Genomic DNA, 26374 nt, shown 5'->3' on the forward strand with positions numbered 1-26374 from the left:
GTCGCTGTAGTCTATTAAGATGAGTTTTGGACCATTCAAATAATACACTGTTACGTAATGCTAGGGTCATTATACAGTAAACAAATACAGAAACAAAACATGTGAGTCTCTTAAGGAATAGATCCATAACGACTTCGCTTGGCACTCCCTTTCTGCATTTTTATGTACTATGATTTTAAGAGCCCGTCCTTCCCAAAACAGTAAAGTGTTGAAGGTTAAATCAGAGGTTCCCAAAGTGTGGGGCAGAGCCTTACTAAAACAATATATAAAAGTAATGAGAAAGTGGCCACTTTCATGAGTAAATCATATAAGCCTTATATGATTCACTATATGAAGTAGGCCACATCTTATGCAAGTCTTTTATAAGTTTCTTTTCCATTTGGGCTAAAGGTACAAACGCATATAAACAGCTGCGTTTTAAAAAATACCTGTGTAGGTGTGGACGTAGCGTAAAAGACTTAGTAGTTACTACCTGTAATTTATTGCAGTTTACTTTTATTTGCTTAATTGTTTACTAAATGTTTGAGTTGTGAAATAAACCGCAATGGAGTTTGAAAACAAATATGGGCGCGTGTGCCTTAGAATATGGGGACTCTTTTTGTGTGCGCACGCGCGCGCGTGTGTGTGTGCTCTATCTAGCTTTAAATCTGCATTGTGTTGAGTCACTGTATGTTTGGAAGGTTAACTTAGTGCAAATTAGCATTGAGTAGCTGGATTTCAGTGGAAGCGTAGCACAAATTTAAGCTGAATTTCAGCGAAGTCTGAGAAAGATAAGACTCCATAACACACCAAGGTCACCACTTGACTCTGCACCACCATCTGCTCAGCTGTGATGCTACTTTGCACCTGATATGCTAAAACGTATCACGGCTATGAAAGGTCCAGGGTTTAATGAATTTAATTAAATGGATTTATCGAACAAGCTGAGTTATTGTCTGTTGAAGCTCTGACTCACATCTGGAAAAAGGGGAACACAAAATAACACAAAAGAGTAATATCATGTCTACGTGTGTCTGGACTCAGCAGGGATGATAATAAATGACAAAATTTGAGAATATTTGTTCGAAAGCAATAGAGAATGACTCACTGCATTATATATCAGTATGTATTGCCACCCGGAGCCTCATTTCCTTCATTTATTGATGCAAAAAGGCTGAAAGTGGTGCATAAAAATTCACCAGAATGGGGGGGGGGGGTCACTTCAGGTATCATAATCCTGTATCTCATGTCACAGCACCACTAATGCATTAAGAGGCTTGTTAATGCAGACTAATAGGAAAAAGTGCTGAAACATCAGGTAGTTTACAGGTAGTAAAACATGTTTTTTAATGTTTTCACATTATTCTCATGAATACATGCTTGCTTTATGAAATGTGGCAGGTCCAAAGCACAAAATGTAATCTTATCCTGGATATTACGCCATAATCCATATAAGCAGTATTTCAGGCGCAGAGAGAACTTTGTGTTAGTGGTAATATAAGGAGAAATACTCTGAGACAGTACAGATTTAAGCTGTGTGGACGGTAGGAGACAGGACCCAAATGCAGGACATTTGGTGATCTAAGGGAGGCAGCTTTTATTGTGCTGTGGAGAACTTGAATACAGGTAAACAGCTGGGACTAATCAGACATAATGAGACAAGGCGAAAGCAAAACTAGACACACTAACACAGGACAGGGGCTATCAAAATAAAACAGGAAGCATGACATAAAGATGCAGACTAGACACTGAGACGTGGAAACATGACAGACTTGGGAACAGAGGAAATATGAACCACAGAGACAAAAGGAACTAGACACGGAACACAGGGAAGACGTAGTGGCAGAAAACCAAGACAAGCATACAACACACGGAGACAAATAAGGAAAATAAGAATACAGAACAAACCCTTCACTAGAGACATGACACCAGGAACACAGGGGAGGCACAGAAACAGAAAACCTAGAAACCAGAAACTATAAATACAATACAAACAGAAAACCATCATTCAAAGAGAATAACTAACCCAAAACCACAAAACACTGGATCACCAACCCAGGACCATGACATAAGCTGTTTATAGGAATACAAGATTTCAGATATACCAGAAAGAATGATAGTTAAGCAATAGATCTCAGGAAAAAGAGTTTTCAGTCAATGAAAATCTCTGACAATAGGAAAAAAAACTACTCGAAAAAGATGAACAAATCATCCAGCTGAAGCTGATGGCTGCTTTCAAGACCCACTGTTAGTATCCTGCTCACCTCTGTTTGTCAGTGAGAACTTGGTTATCTTTTAAGTGACAAATACCTCAGTCTTCCTATCATCCAGATTTGTACATGTCACTGCAGTTACACGTGCAGGATGTTCAGGTGAGCTGGAAAGAACACTAGAGCTGTGGACTTGAATGGCATCAGACTAAACATTTCATAGACTGCATTTTGCTTTTATTTGACAACAGCTGTTCTCATTAAGGTGGAGTCTGAAACCACCCTTTAAATTCTGAGTGTACCGAGCTGCTATAACTATCAAGACAGAAGTAATACTGATCTAAAAAAAACTAGATTGTATTGATAATAAGAAGATTAGATATTAAACACTTTATCCTTAAAAAGAACAGGTTTCCAGTCTTATTTAAAATATGGCCTTGATTTTCTCGCAGCACACATGCTGACTTAAAACACAAAAGCTCCTCAACTACAGTTCTTATCTCAAAGACCTCGGACTACAAAGCAAGAGTCGCATTCATTGCTGCACAACGATGCTACCACTGCATGACAAGCTGAAACTTGTGTGTATCCACTATAACAGTTGCTGTGAATGAAATTTTCTAGTGCATTGCCTGCACTACTAGTTTAGTGGTTTAGCACGACAACTGAGATGAGATGAGATAGCCTTTATTTGTCAGTTGCAGGTCTTTTGCCCACAACCGAGATGACAGACCTTGCCGACCGTACATACAACACACAAACATCACATTGGGGAGACAGGTCAGGCTAGGTAGCGAGGAAAAAAACATCGAAATGTGTAACACAAAAGGATAATACAGGAATGCACAGATATCAACACACCATAGCACAATAAACACAGACAAGCAACATGTGAAAGTGTTCCAGTTTGTACATCTGATCTGGGACCGCTGCAATCTTCGACTGCGCCTCCAGCTGACCCGATGTCCACATCAGAGGGGAGGTAAGCGTTGGAGGTGGCGTTGGATCCGGGGTAGGGAGGGTGATGCGTCAGTGAGTGCTTATCAGTATCAGTATATGTATGTGTTTGCGTGTCCATAGTTCAGCTGAGACAATGTCCTTCGCCCTGCCAGGCTAAGTAAACAGTCTTCCAGCCAACCCATGTGGCCTTGCATGGGACAGTCAGGGACAATGGCAGCATGAAAACTGAGCCAGGATTAAGGTCATGTGACTTGGTAATAGCAGTCGTAGGGCCATTAAGTGACACCTAGCCTTTTTATGTGTTTAGAACTCACTGGATCTATACTTACAGAGATTTTGATTGGCTCTTACTGTAAGGTTGCACGTACAGCGAAGAGTATTGAGACTCCTCCTGGGTTCATTGTGTCAGCTGCAGCTGCTTTGCTGTCTCTAGAGCTCCAGTTCACTACTCAGGGTGCTACTTTTGCTGCCATTTAACATTTTTGACACACCAGATATTTTCTAGTTGTTCTAAATGTATTTAGAAAGCTAAACTAAGTAATCAGTGTTTGGATTTTTTAACCATTTTTTATTTGGAATGTAGAGTTTATAAACAACTATTCATAATAACATACTAAAAGTCATGATATGCATTTCCTCAGTTGTGTGAGACATATGGTTTAATACAGTGTGTGTCCCACAGGTATTGACAGTAGATTTCACAAAGTATTACCCATTACAAATCCCATATTAATCTTTTTGGACAGAAGTCATAGACGGAATAATGAGCAACATTACTATGAAGATAACTGCATTTGGTGATGCAAAAACCATTTAAAAATAGAACAAAAACAACAAAAAACTTTTTTAAAATTATTTTAATACCCTTGATTTATGGTCAGTTCTGTTTTTTCTCAATTGCAAATGGAAGAATTCCTCCAGCAGACATTCAGCTTCTTAATAAAATTAGGGAAAAAAAGAGAAAATACGACATTAAGTTTGTGATTTTGTAAGTCCTACTATAGATTTACAGTAAAAGTAAATTAAAGTAACTGTCAGCAAAACACAGGACACAGTCAGGAGTCTCTCTGTTAGCCATTAGGGTTTTTCTGCTGCTTGTTTGGTGTCTCCTAGCTACTCATTAGATGTCCTCACTCTGCATCCAGTTGAAGTTTTTACTTGTTGTTTTTGTCTCTGCATTAATTACTCCTGGAATTATTCATCAGTCCACAGATGTTGTGCATTTTGTACTGCATTCATAATTTATAACTGAAACATTATCTGCATTACATCTAAACGGACTCTGACAGCAAGTAAATGTATTTTTTTCTTTTAAGTTCAGCAGTGGCCTGATTTCCTCCTCAATGTCCCTTATTTGTCTCACTGCTGGTCGGTCTGCATGATTACCACAAGAGGTTTAGTGGTCAGATGTCCCTCAGTACCAGTACATTTGTGTTAAACAAGAAATGCTGGGACGGGTGCCAGCAGGTCAGATCAGATCAGCTGTTTTACAAGAAGCTCACGTCACCTCCACCCACTCAAACAGCATGTTTTCATGTGGACAAATTATCGAGAAACAGTCTCCCACTTATCTGGAACAACTCTATCAAAACCAAAATAGAAAATTGTTTGCAGGTGTTTTGTGTGCCATTACAGCTTTATGTGTTATGTTTTCATGTCATTCTCCTGTTATTTTGTCTATTTTTATAACTGCTTTGTGTGGCTCTTTTTTTTTCAGTTAAGTAAAAAAGAAGTTTTTTTTGTTTTCCTTTAGTTTTTTCTGTGTCTGCAATCATTTTGTATTGGTTTGTGTTCATTTTTCGTGTCATTTTTAAGAGTTCCATTTTTTTGCATTCTGTATTTTTTCCTAATATTTACCATTAAGTCTGATTGTGCAGTGGCCTAAAGAACTTGAAAGAGAAGGCAACTTGACCTCTTTAAGTTTTTTTTCCACTTCTCATCCAAGAGGCTTTACATCTTTACATAAAGGATAAAGAATGATCTTTTGAGGATATCAGTGTTTACATTCTGGACCAAGAAGAAGTTTGAAAAAGGAGTAAAAGAGGCCTATGTCCACGGTAACAACCATCAATAGAATGGTGGCATATGTACAGTGTAGTCTTGGTAAATGAGTTTCCTCCACTCAGACCGTGCTTCAGGTGACCTCAGTGGGTTACATCACAAGGTGGGGCATCGTACACTAGTGCTTACAATTCTGTGTAAAGGTCAGAAGTCAAGTGGTCTTGAGCAGTACTTTTCTGAGCTTTCTAAAGGTCATTCAAAGTTCTTATTTGGGCATTGGGTGGTTTTTCACTCATTTTCAGATAAATATTTGTTTGTTAAGCCACTCAACACTCACCTATGAATCACTCAGGCATAAAAAAGCCTCCTTGTTGTGTTGTGTTGTTGTCTACACATAATAGGAAAACTAAGAAAAGAACCAATTTTAAGTTGTGTCTTAGGTACTTTGTTGGTAGCAGCCTGTTACAAAGAAACTGTTCCAATTTATTTATTTTGATGTACAAAAAAGATAATAGAGTTTGACAGGCATAAAACAGTATTTTTGCACCAACAAGGTGATTCCCAAAGAGCTGCTAGATAAACTTATCTCACTCAGCATGGTGTGCAGTGTGTCCTTAAAACACTGGAGGAAGCAGAACACACAGACAAAAGAAGTAGCAGCTCTAAAAATCATAATGCAGTAAAAGCATACACGGATAGAAAAACACACAATGAAATATTATCAGTCATGGATTGGCCTTCTCACAGCCCAGACCTCAGTATTATTGAAGCAGTGTGGGAACGTCTTGACAGAGAACAGAACAAAAGGCAGCCAACATCCATAGAGCTTTGAATGTCCACTATTGCTGAAGACTACTTAAAGAAATGACAAGAAAGTTGAGTGCTGGGACTGCGCCTTGTAGGCCTACTGTGTTTTAAGATTAGACAAGAAAGAACAAAACAGACTGCATCTGATGATGTCTCTTCTTTTACAATCACACACACAAAATTCACAGTCACCTGCAGCAGCCAAAAATTCTCAGGCAGCCATCCAACACTGCCCTCCAGTGGAATTTTGAAAAACAATTCCTCAAAAGCTACAAAAATTGGGACTAAGTTCAGTGCAGGTCATGGATTATTTAACCAATTCCTCATGAGAACAGTCTTATTAAACCAATTGGAAGGAACCTTGTTTTATCCTCAAAGCCTCAGACATAACATTTGCCACATCAATAAAGATCATCTTATTCCTCAAGCACTCAACATTCTCCAGGCATCTACTTCTTCACCCAGCGGAAATACCACCTTACCCACCGTGAGCCTTTTTCTGCTTAAAGCATCATAAGAGTCTTATTTTTTATGTGTTTGTGTGATGGAAAGCACATATTTTCAGACAGCGATCACGGCAGTAAAGCCATAAAGTAATGACGGAAATCTGGAACGGTATGGCAAACGTTATGTTCAAGTCTATATGATTTACATAAACAACAAATGGAAAGACTGAACGCGTCTCCGCAGTGAGTCATTTTTGGAGCAGACTGCATCATGGGAGAGTTTGCGCAGGCAGTAAGAGGGCAGCAGAGTGCTTTGAGATATGTTTGCTGTAAGGTACGACTGGGTATCAACAATATTAAAGTGGATATATATTGTACTTATTGCTAACCACCAAACACACTCGTGCGCACATAGTCACACCACACAGGCATGCAGGATGCGGCGCCGGCCAGAGTCATACACAAACACGCGTAACCCACACACATGGCTGTATATACCCACGAGTCCATACACATATACAGGAGTTTAGTGCGAAACCACATATACACACACAGGAGCGCTCACTCGCCATAAACCACACTCATACACACACGCACACTCCTGCAGTGCATACCTCCCTACTACTGGTCCAGACCCAGACACCGCATGCCAGTGCACCTCACTCCCTGAGCCACAGGCCGCAGGAGTAGAAGAAGAAACAGATGGGTACCAGCTGTTTGGATCAGAGCCCTGGGTACACAGCTACTGTATTGCACCACACACACACATACACACACTTCCACTGCATACATGAATACTTGAACTCATTCAAGTTGTTTAACTGCAGCTCTGCGTATACTGTTTCTAGCACTTATGCAGAGAATTTACAAGTAATGTATTGTTGCTGTACTTTTGGTCTGTTTAACAATTTGAGCTTTCTGCTCTACTACTAAACTGTTGCTCTTTATCTGTCTGCTGATAATTCAAATTACTCACCTTTCCTGGTATTAAATGCTACACGGCAACAACACATTCAGACATTGTACAGTTTGTCATTGCAGCCTTTAAATATGAGAATAGCTGATATTAAGGCGCTTACATAGTCCACATTAAATGGTGAAGGAATGATACAAAGAAAAGCAAGGTCAGACACTGAAATAAGTAAACTCATTAAACAGGCAAAGTGGAATCACACTGATTGGAAATCTGTAGTTGCAACAAGCTGGTTAATAGGTCAAATAACTTGTAACACAAGCGGGGGTTGCTGGCAGTGGTAATTACACACAAATTATCCCAGTGCTAGCATTAACAGCAGGCACACTATCATAGCTGTTAACACATACAGCATTAAGCTTTTTCTTTCTGTGTTAGCCACTGTGACGCACAAAGTTCAGGGTGCCCCACTTTTTGCCCTGCGACAGCTGGCATTCAGCCCCCATGTGGCCCTGAATTAGATAAGGGCAAGAATGTGGATGGATGAAGTAAAGTCATCACATATAAATAATTTTTGGTTGCATGAACATGAAATTGGATTTCTCTTCTGTCCACCTGCTCGATCTAAGTATGTTAGATCTCTGCATAGATCTGCTTTGATCTCCTCCTGAGAAATATATCAAATAAATAAGATTCTTAACAAATGCACTGCTCAGAAAATTAAAGGAACACTTTGAAAACACATCAGATCTCAGTGGGGGTATCTATGCCCTAAGGAGACTACTGATGGTGTCCTAAGGGGTCTCATCTCAGATCTGTACCAGGGTATCACTGAGCTCCTGGATTTGTCTGAGGTGCAATCTGACTGCATTGGATGGACTAAAACATAATGTTCCAGGGGTGTTCTATTGGATTTAGGTCAGGTGAGCATGGGGGCCAGTCAATGGTAGTAATTCCTTCATCCTCAAGGAACTGCTTACATACTCTCGTCACATGAGGCTGTGCATTGCCCGGCAACAGGAGATACCCATCAAGAATTTCATCCTGATACCTAATGGCAGTCAGGGTGTTGTTGCCTAGCCTGTAGAGGTCTGTTAGTCCCTCCATGAATATGCCTCCCCATCCCATCACTGACCCACAATAAAACCAGTCATGCGGTCCTGGAAAAGCACAGGGCACCAGTGGTCCAGCTGCTGATTCTGGTATTCTACGGCAAATGCCAGACGGTGCTGTTCAGTGAGCACAGGGCCCACTAGAGGACGTCAGAACTATGTTTCTGATTGTTTGGTCAGAAACATTCACACCAGTGATCTGGAGGTCATTTTGTAGCTCATCCATCCCTCCATGGAAGAAGGAGCAAAATATCCGGTCCTGCTGTTGGGTTCAGGACCTTCTGCGGCCCTGTCCAGCTCACCTAGAGTAGCTGTCTGTCTCCTGGAATCTCCTCCATGCTCTTGAGATTGTGCTGGGAGACATGGCAAACCTTCTGGTAATAGCACTTATATTAATGTGGCATCCTGGAGGAGTTGCACTACCGATCCAACTTCTGTGCAATCCATGAATGGCCTAATGCTACCAGTAGTGACACTGAGCCTAGCCAAATGAAAAAAAAAAAAAAAAAAAACAGTCATAAAAGATGTGGAGCGAAAAAATGTCAGTGGCCTCCACCTGTTAAAGCATTCCTAGTTTGGGGCTTTATCTCACTTTTGCCCATATAGTGCACCTGTTGTTGCTTTCATTAACATCAAAGCAGCTGAAACTGACATCAACAACCCCCTCTGCCACTTACTGACTTGATGCTATGCTCTGATGAAAAGTATTTTTGAACAATGTATCATGTTTGTAGGTGTGTTCCCATTCATACCTACTGCCAATTAACCTAACCCATGCATGTCTTTGGACTGTGGGAGGAAACCAGATTATCTGGAGAGAACCTACGCAAGCACGGGAAGAGCATGCAAGCTTCACACAGAAAGGCCCCAGCCTTTCTGTGGGTGGATAAGAACTTAGCATCGTCTTGCTGTGAGTCAACAGTGCTCAAGTATCCACTGGAATATACTGGCTTTCACAGTCTCACTGTCCAACTTTAATCTAACGCACTGCTCGACAGAAGCGACATGAAACACACAAAAATAAGTGCAAAAGGGGTTTATGAAAAGAATGTATCTTTACTCTCAGAGACCACCGTTCCCTAAATAGCTGTCAAATTAACTCATCACTGGCATCCACAACGAGGTCAGGGGTTGATTTTGATCATCCTCGACTCTCATTTCTTTTCTTGCGTTTTCTCCAGGATCCCAGCAATTTCGGATCCAACCTCAGCTATCAACTTTCTTCCTATGAGTCAACCGAGGTGGTGACTCCTTCAGCTCATTACAACATGACTTACCCAAACCAAACCTCTCCTTGTGCTCACTGGGAAGCATGTTTCTCCCTGTCTGAATGCTTTTAGTTACAGTTAGCGGTCGCTCCCCCTTATTACTCTGACTTTAAACAAAGTCAAAGTCTCATTAAATCAAAATACAGCATTGTGTGAAGTACAGTAAAGTTGGGATTTATCAGTATTTAATGCTTCTGTGACTGTCCTGCCACTACAAACGTGACATTAAACATCACAGGAAGCCATGTGCACAGCTTACAGCAGCAGTCTATACTGGATCAGCTATTGAATATTGCACACACACCACAAATGAAAATGGCATTGTGTGTACGGTTGCCCACGATTGTCCTGTGATTTCCAGCTTCAGCGCTGATGTGGTCTGGCCATTGTGGTTTTAGAGGGCAGACCGGAGCAACAGCAGGCTGGTTTGGAATCTTTTTTCCCTCTGGAAGCCAACAGGATGTCTTTAATGAACCACAGCGTGTTTGAACTGTCGCATCTCACCATACTAGGAACCCAGCCCTCATCGTTGGCGTGCACAACAAGAAAAAGGGAGAAACACAGTGAAATGAGAAACATGCAAGAAAAAAAAAACTGAACATGTATCAAATACAGGAAATGCCGCCTCCGAGACAAAGACCACAAATCAAATGTTGGTCATAACAGCGGGGAACGTCTGGGTAATTTATCATAGAGGATTCAAGAGCCCGAGGCCGTCCTGTTCTTGCTGTGCCGGGGCAAGTGTTTCTCCTCCCCATCGCACACATCTTCATGTCACGTTTGATGCAGCTTCACGATCACATCACAGCCAACAGTTCAGTGAAGTTTGTAGCTCCTTGTTGATTTACTTCTGAGGGTTTAAAAAAAAAAAAAAAAAAAAAAAGCAGACACCGTTGTTTACCACAGGCTACAGATCGCTGGGAGTGACCGGCTTGATTAGTAGTTGCCAGTGTGTTGAGTGTACCTGCTGTGTCCACAAGATGGTGTTGCTGGCGTATCGTATAACTAACCGAAGCCGCAATGCCGCTCGCTTTGGCAGCGACAGAGAGCAAACAGAGCTCACATCATTTTCACGATAACTGCAAACTGTGGTGATGGTTCAGTAACTGTGAGTGTTGATATGCTGCATATTGTTTCAATTATACCAAACTGTTGTTCCAGACCATGCCATAGAAAAATGCTGAAAATACTCCATGTTTGATCTTGTGGGCTCTTGTGAAACTGGAAATGAACGGTGATTAACTATAATGATGAAGAAAGGTTATGTGCCACAGGTTATTTGACTATTTAAGCCGGTCTACATAGAGAAGGCCGAGAAGGAGGAGCCCTTTTAAGCTATTTGCAAATGGAAGAGTCATGTTCTACAAAACGTATTATTTAGGATTGGAAGAAAGCTCTTAAGTATTTAATAGATTTTTAAAAGTGGGATAGCAATAACTTAAGCACACAGTCTTGTAAAAGTGACAAAGTTGTTTTCCTTTCCACATCGCATGGCAGCTAGAACTGCTTCAGTCTAGCTCAGTTTTATTTGTAGTATGTGTGTGTGACTGTGTGTGTGGTGGTGAAGTGGGAAGCTTTGTAGTGCTGAGTGAGAAAGACGAATATGGCTATGATTAAAGTAGGCACTAAAGCAAAGGTGGTAATTGGGATCATAAACACTCACTTTTCCATTTACCCCTCTAATGAAGCGTTCCTGTTTATTCTGCGCAAGCGATTCATCAGAAACACAGCATCCACTCTGAGCCAGCCGGAGTGATTAGCACCCCTCAGATCTGTTTACATTGTCTTGGTGGCATGATCAAGGATGTCAACAAATACGGTACGAGTGTGCAGTAAACAAGTGGCGGAGGACTTTCCGGGGTACCGTAGACTCCACGTGAAGATGGAGTTTACCGATCTTTTTGCAGACTTACCGCGAGTGTTTTGCGAATCAGCAAATATTAAAATAATGCAAATTAAAGTGCGCATTATTCCCCTGCTGTTAAGCGATTCAAAGCTTAGGGCAACACGATGAACAGCTGGTGGCACTCATTCAGATGCCAGTGATTGCTTGTGAGCACAAGTGAAATGAAATGATGAATGAAAACTGTACAGAAAAAACATGATGCAAACGTTTTAGTGCTGTAAATGCTTTAGGCGCTTGATTTTGGTTTTCCTTGTTTACCCAGTGATTCAGAAGTGGACAGATCAGTGCAAATATCGATAGTATCGATGTCATTGCCGGTATTGGTATCAGCTTGATACCAGCGCGACAGAATCGATACTGTGTTTCTGTCTTCTAAGGTTAGTATGTAGCCCACTGAATTATGTTAAATATATATATATTTTGGAACTGAAAAAATATACCTCAAACATGCGCTGTAAAAAAAAATGTCAAAAACCCTTTTGCCTTACCTATCGCCTCTATTTTCATGAACCTATAGCACATTTAAACAGCAGAAGCAGACCCAAAGTGCTTTAGAGGCAGATGCATTTACATTCCAGCTCTACAAAGAACCCAGTTACAAAATACATGAAAAGCTGAAAGAGACAAAAGTGTTTTGTTGTGTTAACGAATTACTGTGGAAAGTAAAAAAATACCAATCACAATTATTAAAATCATTATGTGATTCAGCTTATAAATCAAGAAACACTGATTCCTTACATAAGCTACTTTTTTTATAGGTTAAAAGTATTGGTATCGGTATCAGTAGCACTGGCCCTGTATTTACTTGCTATCAGATTGATACCAGAATCTGCATTCTTGCAGTGTCTGTAGTATAGATTTAAAACTATATAGGAGATCAAGTGTCATGTATACATCAAGTTTTAAAGGGGGATCCAGAATCCTTGTCCCTTGTGGGGCCGTGGCCTGAGGAGATTGTGATAGTGTGCAAACCAGGAAAGAGTCCTGGCCTACGTACACAGCCGTTAAACAACAGCCTTAAAGCCTCACTGTCAGTTGCTTGGAGTCGGGCATAGAAGCCTGCACCTCTAGTTTATTTAATTACATTTGTTGACCCAAAAGTGGTCTAACCACTGCCCTCAGTGTTAGCTCTCTTTTTTTTCCTATTTATTTTTGGTGTTGCAGTTTTCTACATGGTTCTTCTTTGATCAGTTTTCCAGCCATTATATTAAACTTTACCAAGTTCTTCCTCTGTTTATTTCAGAGATAAAATGTGTAGAACGAAGCAGCAACAGATGCCGGAGCAAAATGCAAAACTAGCAAAGATTGAATCACTGTTATAGCAGCAGTCAACAGAAACGGCCATTTAATCGAGAAAGAAACAACGGAGGGTAATTAGGTTTTGGCAGTATGAACCGGGTTTTAATTGCAGGTTTTACAAAAGGCCACCTCCTGAAGTTGTTTAACAAAACAGGGAGGGGAAAAAAAACGAGTGAAATGGAACCTAAACATATCTGCAAACATAGATGTTTGATCTTGCACATTTTTAGCATGTACAGGCTTAGGTCAAGTCAAAACTTTGAGGGGTGTTGTGAAAGGATTAGATCAAATTCTTAGCTAAGCAGCAATTCGACATATATATATATATATATATATATATATATATATATATATATATATATATATATATATATATATATATATATATATATGCATCTAATCAGCTCTGGTGTATTTTCACAGCTTTAACAGATGTTTTATTAATGACTGGAAGTGTTTAACTAAATATTACACCTGCCTTCTAGCTGCTTAGATTACAATCAGTTTAACATTCTTCTCCTTTCTCTTTAAAGAAAATGAGAGGCCGTTTGCATATCCACTTCAAGCCCACTTTCAAACAGGATTCCTTTTTATCTTTTCCCCTCACCCAGTGAATCTATCAATCCATCAGTGAACCCAGAGGAAGCTCACCCAGTCAGTGCGTTCCCTTCATCTTACTGTGTCGAAATACTTTATGGCATGTTTGACTTAGCAAATGATAGGAATAATGCAGGCTGTCAGGTAGGAAAAAGCCAGGCTACAAGGCCACAGCAATCAGGAAAACTTGGTCCGGTGCAAGGCATGACTTCAATAAAATGCCACCAGTTCTTTCTTTCTTTCTTTCTTTTTTTTTTTTTTAAAGCATTAGTCCATGGCAAATTAAAAAGTAGAGTGCAATTAAAAGAAATCACTGTGTAAATGTTAGCATGTGGAAGTTTTTCTTTTCCTTTCCCCTTTTTCCCTTCCTCCTAGCCGAACAAAGAATGCCCCTGAGGCAGAGCGGCGCAGCTGTTGAATATTACTACATCCATGTGTTTTAAATAAGGCCCCATTATAATCAAAATCATAAAAAAGCTAATGTGGCTCACTTAAACATTTAAATTTAAGTTAACCAATGTAGAGTTGGATCCTTTGTGTGCATTTCTTGTAACTGAAAAAAAAACAGCTTAAGCAACCATCAAAGAAGTCTTTATTGGTAGCAAATATTTTGTTATTGAAAGTATTTTAAGTAGTGATAGTACAAATAATTAACAGCTTTTGCCAGCTGCATTTTTCTAAACATTTTTCATTTGTCATTTTAGCCAGATTACACATCCAGGGCAGTGTATCTGTTGTGTTTAACTCTGAGTTTACTGAGCAGACAATCAGCTGCAGCACTGAGAAAAGAATATGAAGTACCATGAGTTATCTTTTCCTACAAACTGAACTGCATGGACTGCATGGAGGTAACATCAGAAATATAGAATTAATCTATGGTGGCAGTTGAATTATGAGTGTCCTTCCTAAATGAATTTTTCCTATAATTCCAGTCATCCCTCCACTGCCTTTAAGAAATATTTGATATTAGCAAGTAATGCTCTTTGGCGTATGGACCCTGGGATACTAGGGTAATTTTACTGTCTGTCCTATGTCCAGTGTTCACCACTGGACCTATTTGTATGCAGCGAAAAAACTTTCCTCAATCAGAAGCTGCACTATTGGGGCCCACAGCAATCTATCAACTCAGTTGTTTTTAGTCTTATTGCCACAGGTGTATAAAGCCAAGAACCTAGTCGTGTAGTCTGCCTTCACAAATGCTCACTGGAATCCAGTATGATCATGTAATAGAACAAAGGCAATTTGTGAAATTTCTTCCTAAATATTCCACAATCAGTTGTAAGCGGTATTTTTGCAAAGTGGAAGGAACCACATGACCTCAGAGCAGAGTCAATGAGTCCTGACGCAAACCTCCTTTTGCATGAACATCAGCACAAAAACTGTGCACCAGGAGCTTCATGGTATGGGTTTCCACGGCTCAGCGGCTCCTGTAGGTGTTATGATTAGACAGGCCAGTATTTTTTGTCTTTTATAGCAGCAGATATTGGCAGATCAGCCGAAAAGAGATCATGTTTATAGGTTTGAGGTTTGAGCATGAGTATTTAGAATTCTGTAGAGTACAAAAGAATGGGAGCATGAATGAATACAATAACATTGTGCATTTCTATTTGTACTCTATCCTTATATTTTACCCCACCTCCTTTGTTTTGTCTCTTGGCTGTATTGCCTTAGACATCGTCATACTATAGCACTTATAATTCAATACTTGAAATAACACAAATAGAAATGAAAAAATAAACAGATAAAAGATTTGCATGAAAAAGAGGAGCCTGTAGAGATGTAGCTGTTCTTGCAAAAGCAAAATGTGTGGCACCACAATGCATTTAGATCACAATCCTGATTGCAAAAGCGGCCAGACAGGATGGGATTAAAAAATAAATAAATACATTACATGTTGTCAAAAAGGCTGATTTATTTAGAGAAAGTAAAGCAGTCAGCAGACTGAGGAGAAAACTGCAGATACATTCTGTGGAGCCGATTGGTGTGAAGAAGTCTGCTGCGCTCAACCCTTTGGTTAGAAGTCAGGGTGAGGGTGTCGCCTCACACCAGGACAGATGGGTTTCCATGGAGGGATGAACATGTCTGGCCAAATCCACTTTTCCCCCTTATTAAAATGGATATTTCCGAGCTGTCAGAGGGTGAAGTCTGGTTTTGCAGAGTATCTTGCTTACTTCTCGCTGACAGTGGGCTTCCTTTCCCCATACGTTCAGCATCTCCTGAGGCTCTCGCTCCCATTATGTAGCACAGCAGCTTCCCTATGGGTCCCAAGCCAACACAGATCTGGCAAGTGGTTCACTTTTCACTTAGCGGCACACACTAATTTACTGAGACTCGACACTGTTTTGGGTCCGCGGTGCAATTCCCACGTTCCAGCTGAGAAAATATATCATTAGTCCCTCATCGTGTAATGCTTGCCACGTTACGTTATAAAAGCTGGGGTGTAAAGCGACATGGATAAAACAGGAGCAATTTCCAGTGTGCCTCATTTCGACCGCCTGCTTGGAATAAGTGGTAGGCGTTAAGAAATTTGAAAAGGGGACAAGATGCGGTGTTGAAAAGGCCATTTTGCTTACTAAATACTCCTGGGTGGCTGGAAGACTAAGCATTTCCATTGCAAAAGTCTCCAATAACGTATTACAGCCATATGAGCGCAGGTCTTTACGAGCCTTCCTTGAAAGTTATGTGGATTAATTAACTTTCCAGCCAAATTAAGATTCCATGCTAATTTTAGTCGAAGTCATTTTAATGAGATCTGCACAGAAGATGGCCAATTCACAATTCCTTCCCTCAGTTATACACACTCGCTGTTCCAAGGGTTAATAAATAAATAATGAAAAGAAGTTTGTTTACAACACTGAGGCCAAGTTACTTCATAGTAGACCAACATCCACAGGACTGTCACCAAGTGCAACCTTGCTCTGTCATTACATACTCAGTGAATGAAGACCCGTTTTTGGCACAAGACCACAGCTTTCTGGGCTTTTCGCTTCACAAACATTTTTACAGGCGTAACAGGCTGCGACCGAGCACGCCGCAACAGACCTGTCACCTCAAGGCCACCCCGCAGGGCCACACGAGACAGCTAAATATATCGCCTCCCAGGAAGCACCAGAGAAACTCTTGGTTCTGACCGGCTATCGTTCGGCTTAATTAACAAACACAGGTCAGAGCCAAAGCAAATTAGAGGCCAGGGCATGCTTTGTAGGCACTACCACACTGAAACCACAATACAAACCAGCTCCTCATATCGTATCAATCATCGATGCCCTTTTGTACACCCAGCTACCTCACTTCATATTTGCTCCCTGTTTACCCTTCTACTTTGTGCTTCTACCTATCCAGACCAGTTAGAAACCCTCTTCTACATCTTCGTCCTTCTATTTTCTTTTTAATCACACATGCACAACTCATTCATGTGGCAATGGTTTAGGTCGGCCGACACCCAGTGGCAAATGTGCCTGACCCCCTTTCTGCCCCCTCGAGCCTCCCTCCCCAACACCCTCTGGAAAAGCCACATCTATCGCTGGAGCTTTGTGGGCCCTGACTGGGAGCCTGAGCCCATTAAAGCCACGCTGAACTGTGTGTGTCTGCATCTCCGAAGTGAAGGGATTACAGCTTACAAAATGTTGTTCTGGGCCTCTCTGGGACGAGTAATGAGCGTGGCAGTCTCCTGTGCTGTATTAAACACTTCAGAAGCTCTGTTATCCTGTTTAACCAGCCTCACTGAGCAATTTATGGAAGTTTCTAACAAGCATCAGAGATTTAATGAAAGTTATAAGCATCCGTGTTATTTAGCAGATAATTAAAGAAAATTAAACGAGAATGTCACTGCAGTGGAATTCTGTTATTTATATCGTTTATAAGTGCGAGTGAAACATGATGAAAAGAACTTAAATTTAAGCGCAATTCATCAATAAATTTATTGCATCCTCACGTTAGGAAATAGCGATGCCGTTTCACTTCCTTTTTTCTCTCTCTCTTCTACGGTAGCAGAACATAGGGTTTTGTTGGTGCAAAGGCTCCTGTTAAATTGTTTCACTGGCACAGAAAAGCAGCGCCCTTTGACTCTGCGCAGAAGACATCATCCGCTTACAAGCTCTCGCTATTAAACCCATGCGTGTCGTAATAAGCCCCGCTTTGTTTCTAATACATCCGAGTGAAAACATTTATTGGACTAATTACAATGGTCTCGCGTTGGATTTTCTTCCTGTGTTACACATGCTTTGGCACAGTTCCCAGTATTGTATTGAAATGTCTCACTACTCATGAATGTGGTATTAACTGCCAGGCAGGCAGCAGAAAGGAAAGAGGGAAAAGCACCTTGGAGGGAAACAAGGAGTAGGGGACTACATTTTTTGACCAAGACATCCTCTCTGATGGCGTTTCTTAAGACTCGCAAAGTCCATTTGCTTTGTGATGGATTATGTTGCAGTCGAGGATGTATGAAATTACATTTACATGGGAAAGTTGATGAGACGTGGTTAGAGTCAGAAAAACAATGATAAAGTGGCAAACATGGTAAAGTTAAAATGGACCAATCTGTCAGCTGAGGCTCCAGTATCTTTGTTTAGCCAAAATTCTGTTAGGACTCTAAGGTCGAAGTTCTTTCCAGCATTTTTGCTGCGAAAACATGAGCCAGTTTTTGTGGCCTACTAGAAGGGAGTAGTGTTCCATCCTTGCAGGAGTCCACTCTGCAGGTGGGGGAGAGTTATAGGAGAGGTGAAGAATAAACTTAACCTGGTTGTCTACTGTCTTGTGCAGTCTGGGAGATGATTGAATGTTAGGGTGGGTACAGTTTCCTCTGTGGTGGGGTCGGGTGGGCTGTTCTGGGTCCTGTGGGGCTGGTCGGTCGTGCTGCCGTAGGCCCCCAGTCTGGATGAGCCTGGGCTCCCTTGCCTTGGTGGGTGCCGAAGGACAGGGGTGCCTACTGGGGTCAGCGGGGGAGCTGGCCCCAGGGAGGGGCATCTTGCTCCTTCCTTCTTTTCCTCCCCATCCCCGGCTGCCTCCCTCTTCCCGCTCAACACACCCACCCACACAAGTAGGACCTTGGGGTGCGGGTGTGTCACCAGGGTGCAGGGGAGGCTTCCCCCCCCCTGTCCCCTTCTGGCCACCTGTGCCTCAATTTTATTCCACAACTTAGACATCCACATTACTCACACTCTCATAACACATACATGTAGGGCCTTGAGGGTGGGCACGTTAACGGCGTCCAGTGGACGGTCTGTGTATTCAACCCCACCTCTGGCGCCGGTGCCCACCTCTCAATTTTAAATCCATGTAGACATTGACATTATAATCACTTTTTTCATAAGCAGTATTATAAGACTAGAAATGGAACACTGTTCCACCAAAGATTAGCAGAATTGCACAATCGTGCGATAGTGGCAGGATGATGTAAAACTGGAAAAAACAAAACAAAACAAACAAGCAAACAAAAATCCCTGTTGATTTAAACCCTGTGGGAGTATTACCCTCAAGAGGGACAAAAGGACCCCCTAATGATCCTCTACCTAAGCACATGAGCCAAGGTGGCTGATTGTGACCTAGACCCATTTTCACACCTTGGCTCATGTGCTTAGGTAGAGGATCATTAGGGGGTCATTTTGTCCCTCTTTGGGGGATACTCCCACAGGGTTTAAATCTGGGACTCTCCACCATTTGACCCTAGAAATGAAGAAGCTTCTTGGATAAGAGGTGAAACGTCTTCAAGCAACTTTAACCCTCTCGAGGCAGGCGTTGCCGATTTGCAACAGTTAAAAACTAACAACCTGATTACCCCACATACATATTTTATGATTTTTTTTTTACTCAGAAGTACCACTGCAGGACTTGGTTGTGCATTAACAACAAAAAGTTTAATTTGAGAGTGAGAGGGTTAAGAAGTCCAGACGCTTTTCTAAGCTCCTTAGACTACCATGAGCTGGATGACTGAGAACCTTCACAGACGGATGGATGGAAGCCATTTTTAAACAGTTTCCTGTTTTCAGACTCAAACATGATTGTGCAATTGATTGACAAGCAGTTCTGTGGCCAGCCGAGGTGGATCCCCTGATTACTCCATAACAAATTAAGCAGATAAACGAGCTGTGATTGATTCCAAGTGTTGAGCTTTCATTTAATATCTTTTCTCTGGAGCTTTCAATATGAAGTCCAAAGAGATGTCAGTACTAGCGAACGAAGCCATTGTTAGGTTTATTTGGGCTTTGCAGACTATCAGACAAGCAGCAAAAACTGTGGCCAAATCAATAATCTGGTGCATCCTTAACAATGCAACGACCAGGTCAACAACACCAAAAGGCTTGAAAGACCACATAAGACAAATACAGCAGATTACTGGTCAAGAAAAACCCTTTCACAACATCTGTCTAAGTCAAGGACAGTCTGAAAGATATAGTCTAGGTTAGACTTAAACAATATAATTATTGTAAATACAGAGAGTTTACTGAGCAAGAATTGTGTCACTACCCAAATACCATTGCACCAACACTAAATTGGCTGTGTGAATAGGTGTCTCGGAGTGTTGGCCATTTGATGGGCTGGTGACCTGATTTCACCTCATACCCCACGCCAGCTGCACCACTGAATTACACAAACAATTAAGAATTAAGTTAAATAGAAATTTCTGTCTCAAGGTGATTTTTGTGATTTATCTGTAGGTAATATGCAAAGGTGGTGAAAATTCTGTTCCATTTTAGTGCCTGTAAAGCCCCCTTTTCCTAAGCAAAAGATATTACCTTTCTCTGGAGCAGGACTTTCCATTGACTGTATAGTGACAAAACCATACAATCCGGTCACCATACTGTGGAGTTTAGCTCTTTTTGTCACAGGTAAACACGCAGTTACTGAAAATAAATGTCATGGTTGATGTAGTGGAATAGGAAATATAGCCAAAAGTCAAAAGCATCAGTGTCATTCGGGAAGCATGCAGGTTCTGCCAGTGATGACGCAGCATGAACTTAACAGACCAGCTGTTTGTTTGAAACAAACAGGCAGAACTCAAAACTGCTCTGAAAATAAAGACGTTCAGGGTTGCAGCTGCAGTGGCTGCCATCCTAACATTTGTCTACAATTAGAAGGGTTCTGCTTTTCCATTTCTTGGAGTGAGATTACATTACATTACAAAGTTTCTTTTACAATGCTAAAAGGAAAATTATGTTTCGGCTGTGGTAGCCCATTAGCAGTCCGCTGGCAGCTTCAGACCGTCCATCTACCTGCAGAGAGTATCTGTTGTCAAATGGGGGCAGTGTCAAAAATAAGTGCTTGCGTTGTTGTAAATTAGCCAGCCATGGAGAACAACTAATTTATAACATACAAAGAACTGAAGTGAAACCGAGTGTGCACTGCAGCTACTGTCTGTACTTTTCATGTCGTATTCTTGGTCTTTGCCGCTGTCACTCCTTTCCTTGTTCCAGCTCGATTGTTAACCAATTAGCATTTGGCTAATGCACCAAATCATACACGTTGTGCAGGAGTCTCTGTAGGCAAAACTACAACTGCAGTACCATAAATACAAAATATTGGGTATATGCAAAATTGTTTGATGGACACATGAGGGGGAACCAGTGAAACCTTCAAAGGTACATACAAGTAGCTTGGAGAAAGCACGAGAGCTGAAATAGTTCATGGTGTTTCTGTTAATCTGAGATTATTTAATATTGCATCTGAACGATATGAACCTCCAGTGAAAAACTGGAGCAATAAAAAAATAGAAAACTGTAGTAGGTCAGCTTGATGAGGAATTTTTGCATCAGTGTAGAGCAGCTATGCAACACCTGATCTAGTGCTGGCTTGCTCTTTGCTGAGTTGTAACAGATGCATATTTTTACTTCACATGCAGAACCCATCATACAGAAATGATTTAATTTAAAAGTTGTGGTTTGATTTGATTTAGTTACAGACTGTTCAGCCAAGAAAATCAAGAAATTCTCATTTCCCATAACCATTCACTGCAATTTCCAAGCCCCCTCCTGGAGGCAGTTACATGCTGCCAACAATGAGGCTGCCAACAATGAGGCAACAGTGACCCAGCTGAATGTAAATAATGTATCAGCAGACTCTACCATACGTCAGGAGAAGAAATCTCACTACTTCATTCTGTGTGTAAATTTTAAGAAGACATTTTTTTTTTTGTCAATTTGCTATTTTTAATCATGTTTCTGGTGGATTTGGTAATCACCCACATGTAGGCTACAAACAAGCGTTTGAATATCTGTTATTTATGTCCTATTGCTACTTTCCATAATCCCATACTTCTAAATACATAATATGGTTTCAATCTTTTATGGTTCATGTAACATATTCCGCTATAGTTTCGTTGTTATATCACTGATAACATTTAAAATGGTGAATTCACAAAGGACCCAACTTCAAGAAAAATGTAGACATTCATATACAGATTTATACTTTTATCAAACAGAGTATCCAATCTTAAATTACAAATCCCGAACTTTAATGCAAAATTCTTTTTGTCAATTCTTTTGTCTTTTTGTTTATCAGTAGTTTACGTATTCATTAATCTCGGAAAAGTGAACTTTATTCTTTACGTCATGCTGTTAATGTCAGAGATGTGGTAAAAGCTTTATTATGTGGCTGATAGTATATTCAGCAGAGGTTCAAAGATAAGTCAAGCTCCTGCTTTATCAAAAAACATTTCATCATTTGTTGACCATGACATTGTAGTCAAGCACACAGGTCAAAAGGCTTTGACACAGTGAAGCCAGGGATTTTAGTCATTGCAAAAACTGCAGTAATTGTTAAGATAGCAGTCCAATGAACAGAGTCTGCAGTTAGGTTCATTTTTCACAGACATGACAGTCAGAAAGAAGTTAATGATTGAGCAGACACGAGTAAAACATGAAGAAATTCCAAATTTACCAGTCTTTGGAAATTTTTCACCCATTTTCCCGAGCGTCTCGTGTATGGTGCCAGTTATGAGGCAACAAAAGCCTGAGGGGATATAAATACTGGCACTTTTTCTATACTCAGCCATCGGATCAGAAAATCTCAAAGAGCTGACAACAAGAGACATCAAAACATCAGAGAAGAGCAAGAAGTTTAAGCTAAAACCTCTTAAGATGAAGACACTGACAGCTGCAGTTACAGTAGCCATTGTGGTCACAATTATGTGTATTCTGAGGAGCTCTGCTGTCCCTGTTGTTGAAGTAAGAAATTAACCTTTACTATTACAGTATTAATAACTCTATTGTGTAGTAAATTTTCTCGCTCTAAACATGACAACTCATTAATAGGAGCAATTGCTGGTGGAGCTAATGAACACTGACAATCCAGCTGCAGAACCTGAAGAGATATCAGTGAACTCGTGGAAGGTGAGCAGGGATATTTGAATGAATCATTGGGCTAATTTAAAAGTGCCCAGCAGGGAGCTACAGAGCACAAACAAGAGTGAGCTGTAAGGCTGAAGATGAACACTGTGCTCATGTTTCTTGTCTTTTACATAGATGCTGCATAATGGAAGACAAAAGCGTGGTATCTTTTGCGGCAGGTGCTGTAATGGCAAAGTCTGCTGGAGGTGCTGCTATGCCTAACTTGATTTGGTTTTACTCCTTTTATCAGCTGACAACTTTAAATTGTTAAAAAAAAAAATGCAGCTGTTTTTACCCATGCACAACTGTCTATCTATGCACAACTGTGTAACATGAATTGCTTGCAAAAATAAATGCCTGAATAATAAAATGTAGCATTACTATAATACATTTCAGTGTTATTTTGTATGTCTACAGAATTTTTTCTATAACGTATATGTTAAAAAAAAAGAGTTACCTCACTGATAAACACCTTAAATAAATTAGTTAAATATTTAAACTCCAGTTAAGGTACGTAGTTTGGAATAATTGGAAAAATATAGCAGCTATAGCTAAAAACAAAATTATATAAGCAATAGCTTAACAAAGCATCTTCAGCTAGCTATACTTCTCCAAGTCTCGCAGAAAGTCAGTTATACAGTAATTAATTGATCTGTTTGTTTTTGTATTAGTCAGCTCGAGCTTGTAGTACAAAATAATATATAATTTCAGGAACACTAGCTTAAAGCAAACTCTGTATTAACTAATTAGCAAGCTAGCATGCTAAGCAAGCAGGTAATATCAGAATATCAGACTATCAAAACAATATCAGTATCAGTTAGATTCAAAACAAATTTGCTACACCAAATTGAAACAACTACCTGAACGTACTTTTTTCAGGTCACTACTGCTGAATGCTGATAAAAACTGTTTTATTTTTCAGCAAAAGAAGAATTAGCATTGGTGTAATGGCTCTTGGTGACAGTTATTTGACTAATAAGGTATGTAAGGGTGAACGTGTAACCCAGGGTATTTTCTGCAAAACACAGCAAATTTACAGATACCCCATAAAAAACTCACATGCAGACATTCAACTGTAAGAGTACAGTCACTGCAAGCATGACTGCTCATAAAAATAGCACACATAAAGGGAACCTGAGCAGCAGCTAATGCTAACTAAGGAAGTCTTTGCAGGAATGGAATGAACTAGGTCAATGAACATAGCACAAAGATAGTTCAACAAAGAGAGTGAACATGATTTTTTTGATATACAGAATTTAGACAGAGGTATTTGGCAGTCAGACTCCGATGGCCCGTCGCCACGGAACAGAACCCCAGCGGTAGTAGGAATTAGAGCAGGACCCCTGGAGTCTAGACCCTGGTAGTGGAGATTAAGATGGAGGCTTCAGAGGACCCTGAGTGATGAGAGGTGGGGATGAGGAGGAGGTGGACTGGACAAAGGCATCTGCCAATGAGAACGACTAACGCACAATGAGATTTAAAGTACGCGCCATGAATGCTGATTGGCCTGTGGATTGGAGTAGACCAGTTATGTCACAAACATCAGATACCATAAATCATCCTAAGGGAATTTATGCATAAGCTTCTTTAATACATACGTGTGTGTGTGTGTGTGTGTGTGTGTGTGTGTGTGTGTGTGTGTGTGTGTGTGTGTGTGTGTGTGTGTGTAAGGAAATTTGAGAAAAACAAAAAACCTTGATCCAAAATATGACACTAATGGTTCATTCCATCTCAAATTAACATGGAAAAAAGTACGGGCACAGTTTCACATATTTGAGATGAAAATGAAGACTGATAAATGACATGATAGTCCAAAAAAGTGTTATTTTGAAAATGTTGGAAAAAATATTTGTAGTCGGTAATGCAATGAGAGGTATAAAGGTATAAAGATAAAGATAAATTGTGAATGTATACATAGTACAGTTTGTTGTTTCTGAGACAAGCACAGAATTCAGAAGGCTTTTCAGTAAACGTGACTGTAGTTTGGGATTTGAGTTATTGCAAAAGATGCAATATTTGTAAGCACAGCAGTGAAACAGCTACAGTAAGAATGTAGAAAGCCCACAGTGCTTATAATCCTTTGTAGTGGTATGTGAAGGGGCATTTACAATGACAGATCAATTCATGCCACATTGTTAAAATTCTTTTAAAATAAAATTTTAAAAAAGCCAGTTGTCATTTTCTTTTGACGTGTAAAATGTACTTTCATAGACAAGAAATTAAAAAGTATGATTGAAGAGCCACTGTTCATGGTATGTAAACTTTTGCAGATGTTTCCGGCTTTGGTTAATTTTGCAGTCTGTGATCTATTTACAATCGTGTAACTGCATCATCCAAATATTTTCTTAATAAATGTGCAGATCTTTCCCGTCTATAAATAACAAACTTACTAACTAAACATTACTACAATATAATGCTTAAATATATTTGTGTTATTTGTGCTTGCTTTATATATAAATGTTATTTAACTTGAATAACTAAAATGTGGAGATAAACATATACCTGTGGCGACTGCAGGCCTAGTTAAGTTACTAAATAATATTTCAGTCATCATCATTAGGCCAAAAACAATTTAGGCCCGTTCCTCATGTACAAGGTATTTTGGAAAACATAATGAAAGCAGAAAATCGTCATTTTAAAGAAAGGCCGATGTACAAAGTCTAATAAGCATATCTTACCATTGGACTGCACACTGAATTCCCCATTCAAGCATTGGCACTTAAGTACATCAGCAGATCTTGCTGAAAGTAAGTCATATACTAATTAATTAGTAGTGCACATGTTTAAACCCAACAGTAGCTATAGCAACTAACAAATTATCATTAAATAGCAAGTAAACTGAATGAAATTAGCTAACAATTATCATAGTGATAAACAACAGAATATGGTTATATGGTCCCATCTCGTCATTGCTGATGGAAATACACGTGAAGGCAATTTTGCCCTGCACAACAGGACTTCCTGAGCAGTAACAAACTTGGTTTGGTGGGTTTCCTTGACATTTATATACTCAAAAGTCTGTGGTCCTTCAGAAAATACTAGAATTTTTATCATGATTTAACTCAAACTAATAATAATCTTTCAGACTTTGCTATCTTAAAGAACCTTAAGCAGACCTGCAGATCTTTGGCATTCTAGCTGTCAGTTTGTTGAGGTCATCTGGAGAAATTCTACTCCATGCATCCTGAAGCAGCTCTGACCCCTCCCCCACATTGGACAATCGGACCATCTCTCCCTGTTCCTCACACCTCGGTATTCACCACTCATCCAACGTGTGAAACCTGCTGTGAGGACAATTAAAGTGTGGCCAGAGGGGACAGACGCAGTGCTCCAGGACAGATTTAAAAACACAGACTGGAATATGTTCACCCACACAGACCTGGACCAGTACGCCTAATCTGTACTGGATTACATCTCCAAAACCACAGACAGTGTCACCACCCAGAAACGGATCACCATGTACCCCAACCAGAAGCCTTGGATGAACCGGGATGTTCGTCTCCTCCTGAAGGCCCGCAACACTGCCTTTAGGTCAGGAGATGCACACGCCTAC

At 40.3% G+C, this 26374-nt stretch overlaps 1 long non-coding RNA gene across 1 annotated transcript; it reads left to right on the forward strand.

Annotated features, from left to right (window-relative positions):
* The first annotated feature begins 22483 nt into the window (after positions 1-22483).
* On the forward strand, positions 22484-23207 carry LOC145431772 (uncharacterized). Its single transcript, XR_013912068.1, has 3 exons — positions 22484-22659; positions 22747-22824; positions 22957-23207. It is a non-coding gene; the product is annotated as an uncharacterized LOC145431772 (long non-coding RNA).
* The last annotated feature ends 3167 nt before the right edge of the window (positions 23208-26374 follow it).

This window comes from Astatotilapia calliptera, chromosome 11 (assembly GCF_964374335.1).
Source record: "Astatotilapia calliptera chromosome 11, fAstCal68.1, whole genome shotgun sequence".
Lineage (NCBI taxonomy): Eukaryota > Metazoa > Chordata > Actinopteri > Cichliformes > Cichlidae > Astatotilapia > Astatotilapia calliptera.